A 21,526-nucleotide genomic window follows, 5' to 3' on the forward strand; every position below is an offset into this window, starting at 1 on the left:
ATATCGTGTAATGAGAAAATGCAAGTATTATTTTCTATTACAAATGAAAAACCAAGTTTATCAAGTGCGAAACCGAAATAATGTTTTTCGAAAGACTAGGTACATAATAGCAATCATATAATGACAACTCAAATCCGCTAGGAAGCTGGATCACATATGTCCCCTTTGAGATGGCGCCCACTCTTGCTCCATTCCCAACACGCAGTCCACCTCACCCTTTACGAGGGGTTCGATGTTTCGGAGCCCCTGCACATGATTACACAGATGAGAACCACAACCATTATCAAGTACCCAAGTTCCGTAACTTGCGTGGTTAATCTCAATCATATGAATAAAAGTAGAAGAAGAAGAAGAAGACATACCAACAAAGTTTAACACGACCGCCTTTAAGTCCTCATGATAAACAGGACATGTGCGTCTCCAATGCCCAGTCTTGTGGCAATGATGGCATTCCATGTTTTCATTCTTGCTCTTTGTCGCGCCTGATGAGTTGCTCGACTCACCAGGACCACTCTTTCCTGAACCCGACTTCTTAAACTTCGCCTTACCTACTGCTAGGTTTGCCTGAGCTTTGCCCTTACCTTTCCCCTTGTTTGACACAACGAGAACATCCTGTTTCAAACTCCCACTGAACTTCATGTCCTTCTCGGTCTGTACGAGAAGGGAGTGCAGTTCATATGGGGTTTTCTTCAAATCATTCATATAGTAATTCGCTCTAAATTGCGAAAAACCATCGTGGAGTGAATGAAGCATGCGGTCGATAACAATGTTCTCGCCGATGTTACAATTAAAGGTCTCCACTTCTCGACATTCTCAATCATGCTTTGAGAATGTGTGGGCTAACCGTTGGCCCTTTCGAGTCTCGCATCAAAGAAGCGAGTGGTATGCTCATAGGTCACGATTCTCGGTGCTTTCGAGAATTCCTTGGTGAGCGTGGTGAAAATCTTGTTTGCACCATGGGCTATGAAGCGTTTCTGCAAATTGGGTTCCATTGCAAAAATGAGTACGTTTTTAATCGCACCCGCTTCCATACAGAAATCATTAAACTTGGTGATTTCAGCAGCTCTAGCCGTGGGACCTGGGTTTGCCGGGATGGGCTCTAATAGATATTTGAGCTTCCCATCGCCAGCGGCAAAGATTCCGTAATGCCGCCTCCCGATCCGCGAAGTTTGATCCATCATTCTTCGATCGAGTAGACCGATTCATCTGATTCATGAAGATCCGAAGCCAGGACTCACGGTCCATTGTGGCACTTGGCATTGGGTTATCGAGAACCACCATTTGTTATTTAGCGCTTTAAAAGTCGTGATCTACACCGAAAAAAAAAAAAGAAAAACAAAACGAAATAAGCAACTCATCGAGGTGATTTAAGTCTATTTAAAAAGTATTTTTTTTAACATGTAGACTCTCGCACTTGCATAATTGATCTCCCTCAAGAATGATACAAGTGATCCCAAGACTCAATTTCCGTAAATTGATAAGCTAACTGTTTAGCTAATTCTACCGTAAGAACTCTTGGTCGATAGATTTCCGTAAATCCTATCTATAGTCCACCATAATCACAGGATCGTACGAGTGACCATAGTGTTGAGATAAAATAGGTCAATCGGTTCCAACTTACCCGACGTAGAAGGGGTCATATTATGCCTACCGACGAAGAAGGGACTCATTGGAGTTTGACCTATAAAGACCGTTCTCAATTTTGGTTTATACGAGGAAGATCCCATCAACTAAGTTTTAATTCATTTTAAGTGAACGAATAACTAGCATCTGCGTGAATGAATCAATTTCGGTGATGGCTTAGCATGATCGTGTGACATGAGAATGTCAAAAGAAAACTAACTCGTGACCTCTATATGTGTCAGTTTTCATGCAATAATTAGGTGGTTTGGTTTTTAGGCGGAATATGATGCATATTATCGTTGCGAAAAATAAATAAAGGAATGCAATACGTAAATAAAATTCCTAGTGTGGCCTATCCTAGCATAAGAACATAATACAACTTTGGAATCCACCGTTGGACCCGAAAAGCTTGTCTTGATGTTCCATCTTGATCCAAGTAGCGGGAGTGAGCATCCGGTCTCCATCTTAGGTCTTCTCAAAAATTACAATTAAAATTACAAAATATAAACCTATTTACATTCTAATAAAAAAAACTGTAATTACAAGTGAAAAATCCAAAACGGAGATACGAGATCTCAAAATACAACCAAGACCGTGTTCCATCATTACGGTAACACGTTCTACTAAGGCCACACTAAGTTACAACTGTTTGTAAAAATGAATAAATACGTAATAAAAGTCATTCACGGCATTCAAAATAAACGATAAATAAAAATGCATCAACTAAAAACAAATTCATTCGTGACATAATTCCGTAATTATGTTAAATTTATCCAAACCACCTTTTAATGATTAAAATTCATGTGATAAAACCGCTTCTATCAATTTAATTTTAATCCATTACAATCCGTTACTTTAAATACGCTTTAAAACAACTTAATGGTACGTGTGTGAACCGTTTCACAATCATAGCGAGTGTACAATATCCGTATAAAGTACATATTGAAGCCAAAAGAAAATTTAAAGCAAAAGGAATAAATTTTCAAAGTCATTAAAACAAAAGGTCCTCAATCCAGGGACAAAGGTTCTCGATCGAGGAACAAAGGGCTCGATCGATCGAACCGCAAGTCGATCGAGAGAATTGCCAAACAGAAGGTGCTCGATCGACTAAACCGGTGGTCGATCGAGTACTTTTATCAAGAAAGTCCGCTCGATCGAGTACGAGGACTTCTCGATCGAGCAGTGGGGTTTTAACAAGAGGTCGATCGAGTACAACAAGGACTCGATCGAGCAAAAACAAGACAGAAAAAGCTCTCGATCGAGTAGAAACACACTCGATCGAGACCAAACAAGTTCTGAAAAACCAAAACCCTCGTGAAAACAGGTTTTACGATACAAAACCAAAACAATTTTGATCAAAAACGCATGAAATCAATTTTATAATTGACAAAACTTTAACATATTGCTATAATATCTGTATAAAATAACAAGATGCAAAAAACGAATTGAAAACATAATCAGCCGTGTAAAGAGCCGCGCGGTTTTCAATGCACAAAATCATCGTTTCAAAATCGTTTTATGAAAAACACATAGAAAAATTTACGTGGCCTCTCTCTGATACCACTTGAGGGTAAATATCCGTATAATACCCTTTAAATTTAGGACTATAACGTAAAATTTAACATGCGAATATCGTCATAAAACATAAATACAATAGTGAAACGATAAGGAATAAGAATCAACCTCGGGTCCTTTATAGTGCGGCGTAAAGAACAGAAATCAACAGAGATTTCCTCCTAATTGTTGCACCCAAGACCGTCTGAGAAATGCCCTTGTGCTAGAAGGTGTTCTCTGATTGCCTTGCAATATTGAGAGAACTTGTTGTGAGGTTTTTCGAGATGTGAGATCTAGGTTTCAGAGAGAAAATGTCTCCAAAACCCTAGTTTTCTGTAAAATGAAATTGTCTAGGTCACAAAAGGAGAGGAGCTCTCCTTTTGTGTGTTTCGGCCAGCCGTGGGTCTGCATGGGGAAGTGGGCTTCCACTTCCTCTTAATTTTACCTCGTGGACCGGCTCGAAAATTGCTAAATGTATATGACGCGGTTTATTATAAATCGTCATCGGTTATCGGCTATTAAAACATCAACTAACAACACGGGTTAGTTGAAGTATTAATACACGTCCGACAAAGACGATATTGTATAATTTACTCAATATACATTAATTAAATATAATCGTTTATATTTAATTTACGAATTAACTGTTTAATTCGCCTTAGCCTATTATATTTAATCCGTATTAAATATAATATCTCAACATCACATTTTGACTAATTACTAGTCAAATAACTCGGACTAACTGGTTAGTCAAATTTGGCATCTACATGACTGTATTTTCATACCGTCACATCTCTCAAACGTATCCTATAGGTGTGACTTTTAGGGACCAGTTGATCACCGCCATCTGTATGACAATAACGTCAAACTTATCTAGCAAGCCAACCGTTATTGATAAACGTGGATCAACTGATAATAATACCAAAAGTATGCCCTTTGATCCTTTTAGAGATTTATAAGTCCTTGCACTAACTGTTAAGGACACCAGCCCCAACAAAAAGTATGCCCTTTGATCCTTTTAGAGATTTATAAGTCCTTGCACTAACTGTTAAGGACACCAACCCCAACAAGCTCCCACTTGTCCGTACAAGTGTATGTGCAATGACGTTATCCGCACTAACTGGAGGACACAGCTCCAACAAACTCCCACTTGTCCGTACAAGTGTATGTGCGATAACCGATTCTCATATTCATTTAAAATTTCTCCCACTCAATGTAAAACAATTTGCAGATCCGGATCCGCAAAGGTCGTATTTTACAATCGATCTGTATCAAGAGTGGTTTCCCCGACTAGAGAGTAACTTAACCGATAAAACGAATCCGTATCCGAGCATGGCCATGCATTTCGATTCTGACTCCTCGAGTGGCCCTGAGAAATATCGAGTACCCGATAAAGGCTGAATATTTCCTTCAACTCGACTCCTTCCGATCTAAGCACAAAGCATGAAATGACCCGAAAAAATCTACTTGGCCCCCTGTTACGGATGACCGTGAGAAAGAAACCAAAGTCACCCAAAATCATCGTAGTCTCAAGAGACAATCGATAGTCAAAAGAATCGACTCTTAGGATCACCATGGAGGTCCTATCCACGACCGGGCAGCGAATGTTATAAAACATTTAGGACTCCACGCCGATGTCACAATGGTGTCCTACGAGATATCCGTATAACTCGCCTCCGTGATTGGTCATCAACCGGTTGACTTATGGCTCGTTGAACCCACCATCAACCAACGTCACAAAATAATTGCCAGTTATCACTCATGTGGGCAATTAAGGACTAAAAATATAATGTTTGTTCAGTTCACTTTGTGGTGTTCAAAATTGTCGTACAATTCCACATGAAAAACAAAATATATAAATATCAAAACGATGATGTTGTATAGAGTACAAAAGAGAATGAATCTAATCCATAAAAGAGTACTACAACTTAGGAACACGTTTAATTCCCATGGAATTAACGTGCCCTTCATGCTTATCTTGTCGTAATGGTTTAGTGAGAGGATCTGCTATGTTATCATCTGTAGCAATATTTTCTATCACTACTTCCTTTTGCTCCACGTAATCTCGGATTAGATGAGCTTTCCGTTGTACATGTCTAGACTTGTTGCTAGACTTTGGCTCCTTAGCTTGGAAGATGGCACCACTATTGTCGCAATAGATGGTGATCGGGTCATTCGAACTAGGCACTACTGATAGTCCATGTAAGAATTGACGCATCCATATCGCTTCCTTTGTAGCTTCGACGCGGCATAGTAAGACTCGGACTCGGTCGTAGAATCTGCTTTATGTGTTTGTTTGGAACTCTTCCAGGTGATTGCAGCGCCATTAAGAGTAAAAACGAATCCAGACCGAGATTTCGAGTCATCTCGATCCGTTTGGAAGCTAGCATCTGCGAATCGGTTCTTGCATAGCTTTTGATCGCCTCCATAAGTCAATGCCCAATCTTTAGTCCTCCGTAGGTACTTAAGAATGTTCTTGACAGCCAGCCAATGTGATTCACCGGATGCTTTGTTGGAATCGACTTGTCATACTCAATGCATATGCCACGTCCGGACGTGTGCATATCATGGCATACATGATTGATCCTATAGCCGAGGCATAAGGAATTCGTGTCATGCGCTCTTTCTCTTCCGGTGTCTCTGGTGCCTGAGACTTGCTCAAATGCACCCCTGGAGCCATAGGAAGAAACCCCTTTTTGGAGTTAGTCATGCTGAATCTCTCTAGGACTTTGTCTATGTAAGACTCCTGACTGAGAGATAACATCCGACGTGATCTATCTCGATAGATACGGATGCCCAAAATTCTTTGTGCCTCACCCAGATCTTTCATCTGGAAATGGTTTTTCAACCATACTTTCACCGAAGTTAAGAGAGGTATGTCATTCCCAATCGGGTAGTATGTCGTCAACATACAATATTAGGAAGACAATCTTGCTCCCACTCGACTTGATATACAGACATGGTTCCTCGACTGATCGAGTAAATCCATTTTCTTTTATCACTTGGTCGAAGCGATGATTCCAACTCCTTGATGCTTGCTTAAGTCCATAAATGGAACGCTTAAGCTTGCACACTTTCTTAGGATTTTGAGGATCGATGAAACCTTCGGGTTGTACCATGTACAACTCTTCCTCCAAAAAGCCGTTTAAGAAGGCGGTTTTCACGTCCATTTGCCAAATTTCATAGTCATGAAAGGCGGCAATCGCTAAGATAATCCGAATGGAACGCAGCATGACTACGGGTGCAAAAATCTCATCGTAGTGCAAACCTGGCACTTGGGTGAAACCTTTAGCAACTAGTCGTGCTTTGTAGATATCTTGCTGACCTTCCACAGAAAGCTTTATCTTGTAAAGCCATTTGCATTGAAGGGGACGAACCTTAGTAGGTAAGTCAACAAGATCCCACACGTTGTTCTCGTACATGGAGTCCATCTCGGATTGCATGGCCTCAAGCCATAGCTTTGAGTCAGAACTAGTCATGGCACCTTTATAGGTTGCGGGTTCACTACTCGTTAAGAGTAGAACGTCATCTATGTCATGTTCCTCGACCATACCAACGTATCTGTCCGGAGGAATAGAGACTCTTCCCGACCTCCTAGGTTCCTCAGAAATATTAACCGCAGCCGGGATTGAAGAAATAGGTTCCTCCAATGGTTGCTCGGTACTTGGTTCTGGAATCTCCGACAGTTCGAAGGTTCTATCACTCTTTGCATTCTCGAGAAATTCCTTCTCTAAGAATGTCGCACTAGCCGCAACAAAAACGCGTTGTTCGGTTGGCGAATAAAAGTAATGACCAAGCGTTCCTTTAGGATAACCTATAAAGTATGTCTTGACCGATCGCGGGCCGAGCTTATCCTCGTGTCTCCACTTGACATAAGCCTCGCAGCCCCAAACCCGTATAAAGGACAAGTTAGGGACCGTTCCCTTCCATAGTTCATATGGAGTCTTGTCAACAGCTTTAGACGGATTTCGGTTAAGTATTAGAGCGGCTGACATAAGAGCATAGCCCCATAATGAATCAGGTAATACCGTGTGACTCATCATGGATCGAACCATATCAAGAAGTGTTCGATTTCTCCGTTCGGACACACCGTTCAACTGAGGTGTTCCAGGTGGAGTTAACGTCGTAGGGCAATCCCACGCCTTTAAGGTGTTGATCAAACTCGTGAGAAAGATACTCGCCACCACGATCCGAACGTAGTGTTTTAATCTTTCTACCCAAAGAGGTTCTCAGACCCTGTTCTCGGTATTCTTTGAATTTCTCAAAGGATTCACTTTTGTGCTTCATTAAGTAGACATAGCCATATCTACTTAAATCGTCCGTGAAAGTGATGAAATACCTATAGCCTTCTCGTGCGGTGATTGACATAGGTCCACATACATCCGTGTGTATGAGTCCTAATAGGTCAGCAGCGCGCATTCCAACACCTTTGAAGGAAATTCGAGTCATCTTACCGATGAGACATGATTCACACGTGCCAAATGATTGAAAATCAAAAGCCGAGATAGCTCCATTCTTTATGAGCTGTTTAACGCGTTTCTCATTAATGTGTCCCATGCGGCAGTGCCATAGATACGTTTGATCTTTGTCACCAACTTTTAACTTTTTATTCATTACGTATAATATTTCGCTGGTCTGATCTAAAACATAAATTCCATTCATGGAGACTGCCTTGCCATAAATCATATTGTGTAATGAGAAAATGCAAGAATTATTCTCTATTACAAATGAAAATCCAAGTTTGTCAAGTGCGAAAATGAAATAATGTTTTTAGAAAGACTGGTACATAATAGCGATTATATAAAAATAACTCAAATCCGCTAGAAAGCTGGATCACATATGTTCCCCTCGAGACGGCAGCCACTCGTGCTCCATTCCCGACACGCAGGTCCACCTCACCCTTTACGAGGGGTTCGATGTTTCGGAGCCCCTGCACATGATTACACAGATGAGAACCACAACCAGTATCTAGTACCCAAGTTCCGTAACTTGCGTGGTTAATCTCAATCATATGAATAAAAGTAGAAGAGGAAGAAAACATACCAACATGTTTAACACGACCTGCCTTTATGTCCTCATGGTATACGGGACATGTACGCCTCCAATGCCCAGTCTTGTGGCAATGGTGACACTCCATGTTACCATCCTTGCTCTTTGTCGCGCCTGATGAGTTGCTCGACTCACCAGGACCACTCTTACCTGAACCCGACTTCTTAAACTTCGCCTTACCTACTGTTAGGTCTGCTTTAGCTTTGCCCTTACCCTTGCCTTTGTTTGACACAACGAGAACATCCTGTTTCATGCTCCCACTGAACTTCATGTCCTTCTCGGTCTGTACGAGAAGGGAGTGCAGTTCATGGGGAGTTTTCTTCAAATCATTCATATAGTAATTCGCTCTAAAGAGCGCAAAACCATCGTGGAGTGAATGAAGCATGCGGTCGATCACAATGTTCTCGCTGATCTTACAATTAAAGGTCTCCAGCTTCTCGACATTCTCAATCATGCTGAGAATGTGTGGGCTAACTGGTTGGCCCTTCTGGAGTTTGTCGGGATGGGCTCTAATAGATATTTGAGCTTCCCGTCAGCAGCGGCAGCATTCCGTAATGCCGCCTCCCAGTCCGCGAAGTTTGATCCATCATTCTTCAGTCGAGTAGACCGATTCATCCGATTCATGAAGATCCGGCCCAGGGACTCACGGTCCAATGTGGCACTTGGCATTGGGTTATCAGTAGAACCAACCATTTGTTTTTAGCAGTTTAAAAGTTCGTGATCTACACTGAAAAAAGAAAGAAAAACAAAAACGAAATAAGCAACTCATCGAGGTGATTTAAGTCTATTTAATTTATATTAACGTGTAGACTCAAGCACTTGCATAATTGATCTCCCTCAAGAACAATACAAGTGATCCCAAGACTCAACTTCTGTAAGTTGATAAGCCAACTGTTTAGCTAATTCTTCCGTAAGAACTCTTGGTCGATAGATTTCCGTAAATCCTATCTATAGTCCACCATGATCACAGGATCGTTTAGTGACCATAGTGTTGAGATAAAATAGGTCAATCGGTTCCAACTTACCCGACGTAGAAGGGGTCATATTATGCCTACCGACGAAGAAGGGACTCATTGGAGTTTGACCTATAAAGACCGTTCTCAATTTTGGTTTATACGAGGAAGATCCCATCAACTTAATTACAATTCATATTAAGTGAACGAATAACTAGCGTCTGCGTGAATGAATTAATTTAGGTGATGGCTTAAAAACATGTGACATGAGAATGTCAAAGAAAACTAACTCGTGACCTCTATATGTGTCAGTTTTCATGCAATAAATAGGTGGTTTGGTTTTTAGGCGGAATATGATGCATATTATCGTTGCGAAAAATAAATAAAAGAATGCAATACGTAAATAAAAATTCCTAGTGTGGCCTATCCTAATAAAAAGAACATAAAACAACTTTGGAATCCACCGTTGGACCCGAGAAGCTTGTCTTGATGTTCCATCTTGATCCATGTAGCGGGAGTGAGCATCCGGTCTCCATCTTTGGTCTTCTCAAAAATTACAATTAAAATTACAAAATATAAACCTATTTACATTCTAATTAAAAACTATAATTACAAGTGAAAAATCCAAAACGGAGATACGAGATCTCAAAATACAACCAAGACTGTGTTCCATCATTACGGTAACACGTTCTACTAAGGCCACACTAAGTTACAACCGTTTGTAAAATAAATAAATACGTAATAAAAGGCATTCACGGCATTCAAATCAACGATAAAAGAAAATGCATCAACTAAATTAAATTTATTCGTGACATAATTCCGTAATTATGTTAAATTATCCAAACCACCTTTTAATGATTAAAATTCATGTGATAAAACCGCTTCTATCAATTTAATTTTAATCTCATACAATCCGTTACTTTAAATACGCTTTAAAATAACTTAATAGTACGTGTGTGAACCGTTTCACAGTCATAGCGAGTGTACAATATCCGTATAAAGTACATATTAAGGCCAAAAGAAAATTTAAAACAAAAAGAATAAATTTTCAAAGCTGTCAGAACAAAATCCCTCGATCCAGGGACACAGGTGCTCGATCGAGGAACAAAAGGGCTCGATCGACTGAACTGCTAGTCGATCGAGAGGTATGCTAATCAGGAAGTACTCGATCGACAGAACTGGTGGTCGATCGAGGACTTTTATCAGCAATACTGCTCGATCGAGTACGAGGACTTCTCGATCGAGCAGTGGGGTTTTAAAAATGGTTGATCGAGTACAGCACGGACTCGATCGAGTAAAAACAAGACAGAAAAACCTCTCGATCGATTAAAAACTTGGTCGATCGAGAACAAAAGTTTCTGGAAAACAAAAACCCTCGTGAAAACAGTTTTGTCGAAACAAAACAATTTCAATTTTGATCAAAAACGCATAAAATCAATTTTATAATTTGACAAAACTTGACATATTATTATAATCTCCGTATAAAATAACAATATGTAAAAGAACAAAACGAAAAAGTGAATCAACCGTGTAAAACATGTCACGGTTTCACCAAAAACGCAAACATCCGTGTATACAAGGCACGGATTTCGAGACAAAAGCAACCGTTTCAAAATCGTTTTATGAAAAACACATAGAAAAATTTACGTGGCCTCGCTCTGATACCACTTGTGGGGTTATATCCGTATAAGACCCTTTAAATTTAAGGATTATAACGTAAATTTAATACGTGATTATAGTCATAAAACAAAATACAAGAGAAACGATAAAAGGTAAAGAATCAACCTCGGGTCCTTTGATGCGCGGCGTAAAGAACAGAAATCAACAGAGATTTCCTCCTAATTGTTGCACCCAAGACCGTCTGAGACTATGCCCTTGTGCTAGAAAATGCTTTCTAATTGACTTGCAATATTGAGAAAGCTCTTGTGAGGTTTTTACGATGTGAGATCTAGGTTTCAGAGAGAGATGATCTCCAAAACCCTAGTTTTCTGTAAAATGGAATTGTCTAGGTCAAAGGGAGAGGGAGTCTCTCCTTTTGTTTGGTTCGGCCAGCCGTGGGTTTGCATGGGGAAGTGGGCTTCCACTTCCTCTTAATTTTACCTCGTGGACCGGCTCGAAAAACGCTAAATGTATATGACGCGGTTTATTATAAATCGTCATCGGTTATCGGTTATTAAAACATCAACTAATAACACGGGTTAGTTGAAGTATTAATACATGTCCGACAAAGGCGATATTGTATAATTTATTCAATATACATTAATTAAATATAATCGTTTATATTTAATTTACGAATTAACTGTTTAATTCGCCTTAGCCCATTTTATTTAATCCGTATTAAATATAATATCTCAACATCACATTTTGACTAATTACTAGTCAAATAACTCGACTAATCGGTTAGTCAAAATTGCATCAACATGATCGTATTTTCATACTTGTCACATCTCTCAAATGTATCCTATATGTGTGACTTTTAGGGACCAGTTGATCACCGCCATCTGTATGACAATAACGTCAAACTTATCTAGCAAGCCAACCGTTATTGATAAACGTGGATCAACTGATAATAATACCAAAAGTATGCCCTTTGATCCTTTTAGAGATTTATAAGTCCTTGCACTAACTGTTAAGGACACCAACCCCAACAAAATAAACTTCGTCCTCGAAGTTTGGAATACTAAAAATAGGAACAATCAATTCCTTATTATAATGCCACAAAACCATGAAACACATATTGTAATATAAAACACTTATCGCTTCCAACATGAATTAACGATTGAATAAATAACAAAATTTTAATTACTAGCAAATCACATCATATAAGATATTCTAATAAATCTTTATTCCAACTTATTGCTTAACTACTGGCGAATACATTGCCAAATTAATAATAATCTATAACAAAAGATGCGCATAATTATTTAATTAATCTTTTCTTAGTTCATCTTAATTGTCACTAACAACATCCAACTTAAACATGAATGCAATTATTGTAACATATATATATATATAGGCTTTAGGGTAACACGTTCCGCATATCACTAGACATGATAATCTAATTCACACAATTCACAATACCAAAACATCAAGAGACAAAATTTTCATTATTCAAGACGAAGGAAAACATGCTACAACTTAAAAATCATAGATAATTAATAACATAAATAAATTATGGAGAATTTCTAGAAAATACAAAGAGTTAGTAGATCATGGGTGAAAGAATTAAGTCAAAAATTCAAATGGTCAATTTATAATGCATTTTACAAGATACTTGGTCGAAACAGAAATTTTACAGCAACTTCTCAGAAACTTAGGTCCACTTGTAAAAATCACCATAAATTGTCAAAATATTTTCTTAAAACGTGGCTTACCAATTTAGAAACATACATGAGTCTATTAAACAGTGGCGTTGGAATTATAACAAATAATTACGTAGTTTTTAAATGGCAAATTTTACAAAAACATGGCGCGAAAACATCACTGTACAGGAATATTTCGACTACTGTCCACTAAAATATTTATTTCTTCTAAACCGTATATTATTTGAACATGAGACCAGAGGCATATGAAAACTAACTCACAAAGGTATTTCACATAAAAATGTCGGGCAAGAATTGTAAACCGACAGTAAATGACAGCCAAAACAATCAAGGATAAAATGTCGAGAAATTAACCAAAATCACATTCTTCACAATTTCACTTATACCCATCATACTTCACATATTAATCACAACTATGCCTCCCCAAATATATACCATCACACTTTTCTATAACCATACACCTATACCAATGCTTAAAATCATATCACATCCCATCTTCCTAGAAGCAAAGTTATGTCCCCGTAACCACAATCATCAATGAAAACAATATTCAAACAAGGCAAACAAAACTTACAAGGCAAAATATACAATATTCATTTTAAATTATCCAACACTCTCAAGTATTCTCTCAGGGTTTCCAGTTCAAAACTGAGAGGGCCATGATACGAATTATGGGCGCCTTCTTAACCGCACTAAGAGGGGCTCCTAACAGTTTCTACCCGGGGTTCATTTTATTTAGGCACATCCTAAGTTCATTATTATTCATTGGTTAGGCCTGAGGATCGTTTTGCTCTGATACCACTTTGTAACACCCCCATTTATTCAGGAGCCTTTAGCTAGACATTCCCAAATAAATAGGACTGTTACCATCTCGGTTTCCCGAGGTAGTGTATAACAAAGTATAACAAACCAAAGTACTTTAGATTAAAACTTTAGTGAATACATGCTTATTACAATTTAACTAACTAAAACTTAAAATAAAATAATTACAACTCGCAGCGGAAATAAATAAAGTGATATAACTACATTTGTGATCTAGACTCCTGCAGGTCCGAAAGCTCACACGCCCAAGCTCCCCATATCCAGCTAACTCAAAACCTGCTATTTAAATCTGCTCCCCATTTAATCGGAAATATTAAATGGTTCACCACAGGATGCCATCAATTAAAGTAGGCATCAATTTTATTTTGACACAGAAGCAAACACGTCAACCAATGGTTGAGTAGGAATAAAACTAAACAACAATAATAATAATAATCCAACCAAAATAAACATCCTTCAAGTTCTCATCACTTCATTCGTAAAACTTACTTACATCACTGGCAGTAGCACAACCCCCCTAGCACCGTGCTATGCTCACCTCAACTGGCAGTGGTATTCTCATACCATGCTCAACTGGCAGTAGTACCCTCCGTACTATGCACAACTGGCAGTAGTAATCACTTACTATGCACAACTATCTCTAGCAGTAGTAATTACTAACTATGCACATCTGGCAGTAACGATTGCTCGCTATGCACAATTGGCAGTAACACCCTCCGTGTTATGCTCAACTAACTAATCAACTCTCAACAACAAATATAACCAACAACAAAAACTCAATAACAATCCCGTCATACAGCTCCGTCAACAACTACACATATACTCCGTCTCCAATAATAAATCACAATATTAACATTAATCTTATCAACCGTAACAATTAAACATTCATTCACTTAACAATAAAACCGAGTTGAGTAGGAAATTCCTACCTGGCAAGCAAGCACTCCAATTACGCAATCCAATAATTAAAGCGAGCAAATCCGATTATAAACTCATCACAATTTCCGTCACCTATTAATTACCGCTTGCTAATTCCGTCTCCAAAAGCTCCTCCTCTTAATTTGTGATTTATTTATCAGATTTAAGGTGGTATTTATAGTGTAAGATTATAGAGAAAGCGAGGTCGATTAGGAAACTATCTTAATTTACTTATTCCAATTAATATAGGAATTACTATTATTATAATTATCACTATATTATTATTATCACAATTATATTATTATTATTATTATTATTATTATTATATATATCATAGGTAGGATTCCCTTATTTTATCTTTACTAATTTATTATTGTCAGAAATTATTATTAGTAATAATATAGATACTACCTTTCCATATTATATTATAATTATTTTCCGATGCAAATCCCGATTATATTCTAACCTTATTATACTAAATTTCAGTCCAATTACTTAATGTCACATGGTCCAATACTCAATTATTAGCTAAGCCCAATTCCCGACTTATTTTACTTATTTTATTATTTAATTATCGTCTTATTTGTAATTCATTATTAGAAATGCCTTTAATTAATTATTAAATTACATAAACTATTCTCATAACTTATCATTAAAATACGGGGTATTACACTATCTTTTTGCATTTGAGTGAAAAACTCTTGTTGATTTTTTTGCATTTGGAGGACCGCTTTTTGAACATCAAAACCTTGGTCATTTTGGTGATTGTATGGATTTTGATTTTGGTAACCTTGGTTTTGGTTGTAAAAGGGTCTTTGATTTTGGTTTCTCATGGGAGGTGGGGTGTATGTTGTTTGAGGGTTTTGAATACTTTGGCTTTTGTACGAGAGATTTGGATGGAATTTGGTGTTTTCATTGTAATAGTTGGAATAAGGGGTACCACTCTTGTATGCTTGGAAAGCATTCACTTGTTCATTTGTTCCCCTACATTCACTTTGGTCATGTCCCAAAGTTCCACAATTCTCACATATCCCACTTGGGATTGATGAGGATGCCGTCATGGCATTAACATGATGCTTTGGTGATTTTGAGGCTTTCTCAAGTCTAGCCATAGCTTTTTCAAACTTCAAATTGATTGTGTCAATGTGAGCACTAAGTTGAGCACCCAATTGAGTAACGGAGTCCACTTCATGCTTTCCTCCTCTAGTAGCCTTGAGAGGTCTACTATATTGTGAGTTATGGACCGCCATTTCCTCAATATTGTTCCATGTTTGATTGTCATCAACTTCGGTGAACATTCCATTTGATCCCATGTTGAGAATGTTCCTTGAATCTTCATATAGACCGTTCCAAAATTGTTGTACCAAGAACCACTCGCTAAGTCCATGGTGAGGACATGAGCGACAAATTCCCTTGAACCGCTCCCAAGCTTCATACAAAGATTCTTCATCCCTTTGCTTAAAACCCGTAATTTGAGCTCTTAGCATGTTAGTCTTTTCCGGTGGGTAGAATTTTTTGTAGAAAGCTAGAGCCAACTTCTTCCAAGAATCAATTCCGAGAGTGGCCTTATCAAGGCTCTTCAACCATTGTTTCGCGGTGCCAATTAGAGAAAAAGGAAATAAGACCCATCGAATTTGGTCTTGAGTTACACCGGTTTGAGAAATCGCATCACAATAGTCGCAAAAGGTTTCCATATGAGAATGAGGGTTTTCACTAGGCATCCCCCCAAATTGGCTCCTTTCGACTAATTGGATAAAGGCAGATTTGGCAATAAAATTTCCGGTCAAATGTTGTGGTGTGGGAGTACCATTGGGTAGGTTCTCCTCGGTGGGTACGGAATGTGATGAAAGCTTAGGCATTGTGGGTTGATTTTGTGTGGTATTTTGTGTTGGGTTCTCCTCACCTTCTCTTGCAAAAGGGTTGATGAACTCAATAGTCGGTTGAATATCCACAACCTCACTAATACCTCTCAAATTCCTCCTAGCGAATCTTCTATTGTTTGTCAAAGTTCTTTCAATTTCATGATCAAAAGGTAACAAATCACCTTGTGACCTTCTAGACATGCAAAATATCAAATAACTCGAAAACAATTAGAACAAACCTTGAGGAGTTTTACTTCCCCAAGGCAAAGAAAGACACGACTAATAACAATATAAGAAAATCTAAATCAAGTTAACACCGTCCCCGGCAACGGCGCCATTTTTGGTCGGACTATTTCGGAGCTATATTCTATTTTTCGGAACAATTGTCGTTGGAAGCACCTAGAACAAAACACAATTTATAACTTCACAAACAACTCTACAATTAGTAAAGAGGCAAGTAAAGGTCGGATCCCAAGGGACGGGAATTGAGATGAGATTTCTATTGAAACTAGTGGTGTCTTAGGGGTGTCACAATTTGGGTTGATGTAGAAGGTCACTAACTAAATAACAATAAAAGTAAATAAGCAAGATGAATTAAAAGGGTTGTAAACAATTGATAAAAAGCACTAGGGTATCATGGGGTCACATGGGAATCATGGGAATTAATCATACAAACATGTATTCAAATTATAAGCAAGCAATTATTGTTGTGATGGATTGAGTTGGGTTATATCTTACAATCCTAGGAAAGTTTGGGTCCCGGAGCCGAATCGATTAGATTGTACAACACCTACAAGTCGACTTAGTCTTTCCTACTCAACAACATGCATGGTCTAATGAGACTCGAGTTGGTTTATGTCTTACAAGTCTCATTGAAAAGATAGGTGATGGGTAAAAAATGCAAGGATTCATAGGCTCACATTTCATCAAACATAACATGTGCACGAGTTGAGATCAAAACAAGCAAGCAAATAAACCATGAAAGCATATTAATTTAAGCATGAATCATTCCCCATGTTGGTTTCCCCTAATTACCCATTAACCCTAGCTAGGTCACTACTCACTCATTATCATGTTGATCATGCTAGCAAGGTTGTCAATCATACCAACAAAATGAAACATGATGAACAAATGAAAGTAATTAACAATAATTAAAAAGGGATTAAGAGAATTATACCTACTAATGATTCCAATAATAAAGCAAAGAATAAAAGAAGTACTTGATGCTTGATTGAGAGGTTGTCAATCTCCCAATAATAACCCAAATAATCTTCAATTACCCAAAATAAAGGATAAACAAAAGAGAGATTAAGGAAATAAAACTTGTATTAAAACTTGATTAATTGTTGATTACAATACTAAAGAGAGATTTGACTGATATTAACTACTCTAATAATTGATAAGAAGAACATGCTCTTCTAATTAGACTGATGAGGTATTTATAGTGGAAATTAGGTGGATGCATTAGGGTTAACTAAGGGCTAAACTAGTAATTACACTTTTTAGATTGAGCAGGGAGGCGCCGGTATTTTTCAAAGGAAGGGCTTCTTTCTTTGAAGCTTGAAGAAACGGATTTGTGCTGGACTGGAATCCGTGCGTCTTAGGCACGGGACGGGCGGATTCAGGAGCCTCTGCCCGGGCGTCTTCAAGGGAATCCGGGCGTCTTCTGGGCTTGCTGCCCGGGCGTCTTTGAAAGAAGACGCACGGATTGTGCTGTGGAGGACGGGCGTCTTCCAGTCAATCCACACGGGTTGCTGGACAGCTTCATTTCTTTCTTCTTTTCTTTCTTTCCTTCATAAAATCCTTGGGGATTTCCTTGGGGATGCAAGGATCCTTCCTCAACATTGCTCAACTATTATAGTATGTACAAAGGCCTTCTAATCTTGTCTCTCCTTGATACTTGGTCATTGAATTCAATCAATTTAGTCTCGTTTTGCCATGAAAATGTAAGATTTGCACTCCTTTCATACCAAGGGATCAAAATCTCAAAGAATATGCAAAACAAAGAACTAAAGACAATAAATGACCCAAATATGCACTAAAAAGCATGGGAACAAGGCTAATTCGGGGGCTAAATATGCGCTAATTATGGTCACATCACCTATGATTATAAATAGGAGGCATATTTGGAACTTATGTATCCACCCAAAAATTTTCGAGTCTCATAAATATTGTTTTAAAGAGCTCTTAAGATTTTCTATCATTATCTACGATATGATATAAAAAATAAAGTGGAAATCGTTGGGAACTACCCGGGAAAGAGTTAAGAACATGAACAAGAAAATAAAAAAATAAAGGGTTATTTCATGGGAATAATCCATGCTATGTCCTATCTTCTCATATTAATCCATCCTAGCGTTTAACCGATAAAAATCTCATCTTTGACGTCATTTAACTTATACTAAACTCGGGCCATAATTGACCTGTTAATACAGGTTTTCCAACATGTCATTAATTTTTTTTTGTTTCTTTTATCCTTTCTTTTTTTCTCTTTTATTTCTTCATTCTTAATTTCATCTTTAATCATTCTTTATCTGTTCTTCTTAATTTCTTCTTAAACATTCAACATCACCATCCACTCCAAACCATTTTAAGCTAGGAATTCCACCTGAATAGTAATACCACCATCAAATTGAAGTCACCCGTTTACTCGCACCAATTAAAACTCAAATACACTTCCTAAATATTTAGGTTGTTACGTCTTCTTGCATTAAGTTGTATACCTTCGCTTCATATTTCCTGCAAAATTACAAATTAGAATTCCAGCATTTTCCCAATTTTCATAAACCCTAGCTTCATCTTCAAGCTCATACTTATCCGTGTGTCACAAAAGAATCGATTTAATTCAACAATAATTGAATTATTACGATTAATCCTCTAAATCTATTTGATCGATTGCGTATAAACCCAGAAATTATAAAAAACTCAAACTCTAAAAATTCTCTTGAAATCCTCAATTATTATTAAAAGATTGTGAATCAATTAAAAAATTTGATTTGGTTTGAATTTCTGGGCTTGATTTTAGAAGAATTTGTGGGTTCATTATTGTCGATTTTGATTTAATATTCGAAGTTGAATATCTAGGAATCTAGGATCCTAAGGCTTGTAAATGGATGTAGAAGGAAAAATAAGAAATAATGCTTGATAAAAACCTCAGAAATTTTTTAGGTTTTGTTTTTGATTTAATTAAAGAAGTAAATGAGTTTAGTTTTTGTTTAGAGTGAGGAGAAATGAAGTGATTTAGAATTATAAGTCAAGTTAACTGGTTTTACAGGTCTCCCGTCAACAAGTTCAGTGAAAGTTAAATGACAACAAAGATGAGATTTTTCTCGGTTAAACACTAGGATGGATTAATATGAGAAGATGGGGCATAAGATGCATTATTCCCATGAAATAACCTAAAAATAAAAAACTAAAGGTTTTACTAATGGTAGTCTCCTGACACAGTACAAAACTAAAGATTTTACTAATGGTTGTCTTTTGAATGGAGTAATAGAGCGTTAATGAGTCGTTATATGTACGATGTAGAGATCCCTATCTAATGATCGAGACTAAGTGGTTTTACCTTCAAAGAAAAATAATATGTATACAATATTCAATTTTTTTAAGAAGAGACATGTACTTCTTGGTATGTTATATCTTTCACATTGAAAAATAATGTAGGCATGATGAACATACTACGTTTAAATAATTAAATTATGTATCTCACATCGAAAGAATAGTATACGGTAGGGTAATTCTATAAATATAAATAGGAGGCATCCGTAAAACTTAGGTATTAACCTAAAATTTTTTGATATAAAAGATATGTACTTTTTAGTATGTTATATGTCCCACATTGAAAAATAATGTAGGTGTGGTGAATATATTATGTATAAATAATAGAACTATCCCATATATATATATATATATATATATACATTTTCTATATTATATTAAAGTGATGTTTATAATTTTGATATAAAAACTTTATATTTCATTTGACAAAAAAGTATCGTACGAAAATTATATAATTAGATTGTGACAAAAAATGCTATCATTAGAGTGTAGATTGTATTGTATTTTCTCATTATTTAATCGGGTTGATGTCAAAGTAAGTGCGAAAAAAATGGTGTACTTAATATGTTATTTGTCCTACATTGAAAAGTAATGTAAGTGTATGTGGTGAATATACTATGTATAAATATTAGAATTGTCCCACATCGGTAGATTATCATAAGGTGATCTTATGATTATAAATAGAAGTCATAACCCAAAATCTTTTGATTCTCTTAAGTATTGTCAGAGAGAGAGCTCTCAAAAGAGTTTGTATTACTGTCTCTACAATAATGATGATTTCTAACCTAAGTTCATCTTTGGAAAATCTTTTAGTTATTATAATATATATACTCTGTATTTCTTATTTTATATTCAAGTGATGTTTCTAATTTTTATATAAAAACTTTTACATTTCATTTGGCAAAATAATGTCGGTAAAAAAATTATGAAAATATTATTATTAGATTCATGGTAAGAAATGCTATCATTAGAGTATATAAAGATTTCGTATCATTTGCACATATTAAAGATGGTGTATTTCATAGTATGTTATATGTTCCACATTGACATCGAAATATAGCATAAGGTGGGTTATTCTATGATTATAAATAGGAGGCATCCGTGGAACTTAGGCATCAACCCAAAATATGTTGAGTCTCTTAAGTATTGTCTTGGAGAGCTCTTAAAAGTTCATATCATTATGTTTTCTACCTACAGATTTTATGTCTCACATTGAAAAATAATGTAGGTGTGATAAATATACTAAGTTTAAATAAGATAATTAGAAATTTAGAATTGTGTTAAAAAAATTCTATCATTAGAGTATAGGTTCATATCGTTTGCACATATTTTAATTATGATAAAAAAATAATAGAAAACAAACGTATGAATATTAATAGATAATATAGTATTTGCTTATTATTAAATCGGGTTGGATGTCGAATTAGGTTCAAAAAATATGGTGTACTTTTAAATATGTTATTCGTCTCACATTGAAAAATAATATAGTTGTGATAAATATATACTACGTATAAATAGTTGAATTGTCCCACATTAGAAGATTATCATAAGGTAGGGTGATCCCATGATTATAAATAGGATTTATCCTTGGAACTTAGGTATCACCCCAAATATATTGAATCTCTCAAAGTATACTTATTATATAAGAGACTTTAAACATAATCTTGAATTAAATGTTAAATTTTTAAAGTTGTAACATTTTTTTAGGTGGGAGAAAAGACGATAAAATGGTCAATATTATTACGGAAATTTTTCATGGTACCCTCAAATTTTGGTAGATTACACATAATACCCCTAATTTTAAGTTTCTACATATAATACCCTTGTGTTTACATTTTTTTCATAACGCTGTTACTCCTATGAC

At 36.6% G+C, this 21,526-nt stretch overlaps 1 non-coding gene across 1 annotated transcript; it reads left to right on the plus strand.

The window, feature by feature from the left end:
* Positions 1 to 15,622: 15,622 nt before the first annotated feature.
* LOC141645572 (small nucleolar RNA R71) lies at positions 15,623 to 15,729 on the plus strand. Its single transcript, XR_012545051.1, has one exon. It is a non-coding gene; the product is annotated as a small nucleolar RNA R71 (small nucleolar RNA).
* The last annotated feature ends 5,797 nt before the right edge of the window (positions 15,730 to 21,526 follow it).

This window comes from Silene latifolia, chromosome 2 (genome assembly GCF_048544455.1).
Source record: "Silene latifolia isolate original U9 population chromosome 2, ASM4854445v1, whole genome shotgun sequence".
NCBI lineage: Eukaryota > Viridiplantae > Streptophyta > Magnoliopsida > Caryophyllales > Caryophyllaceae > Silene > Silene latifolia.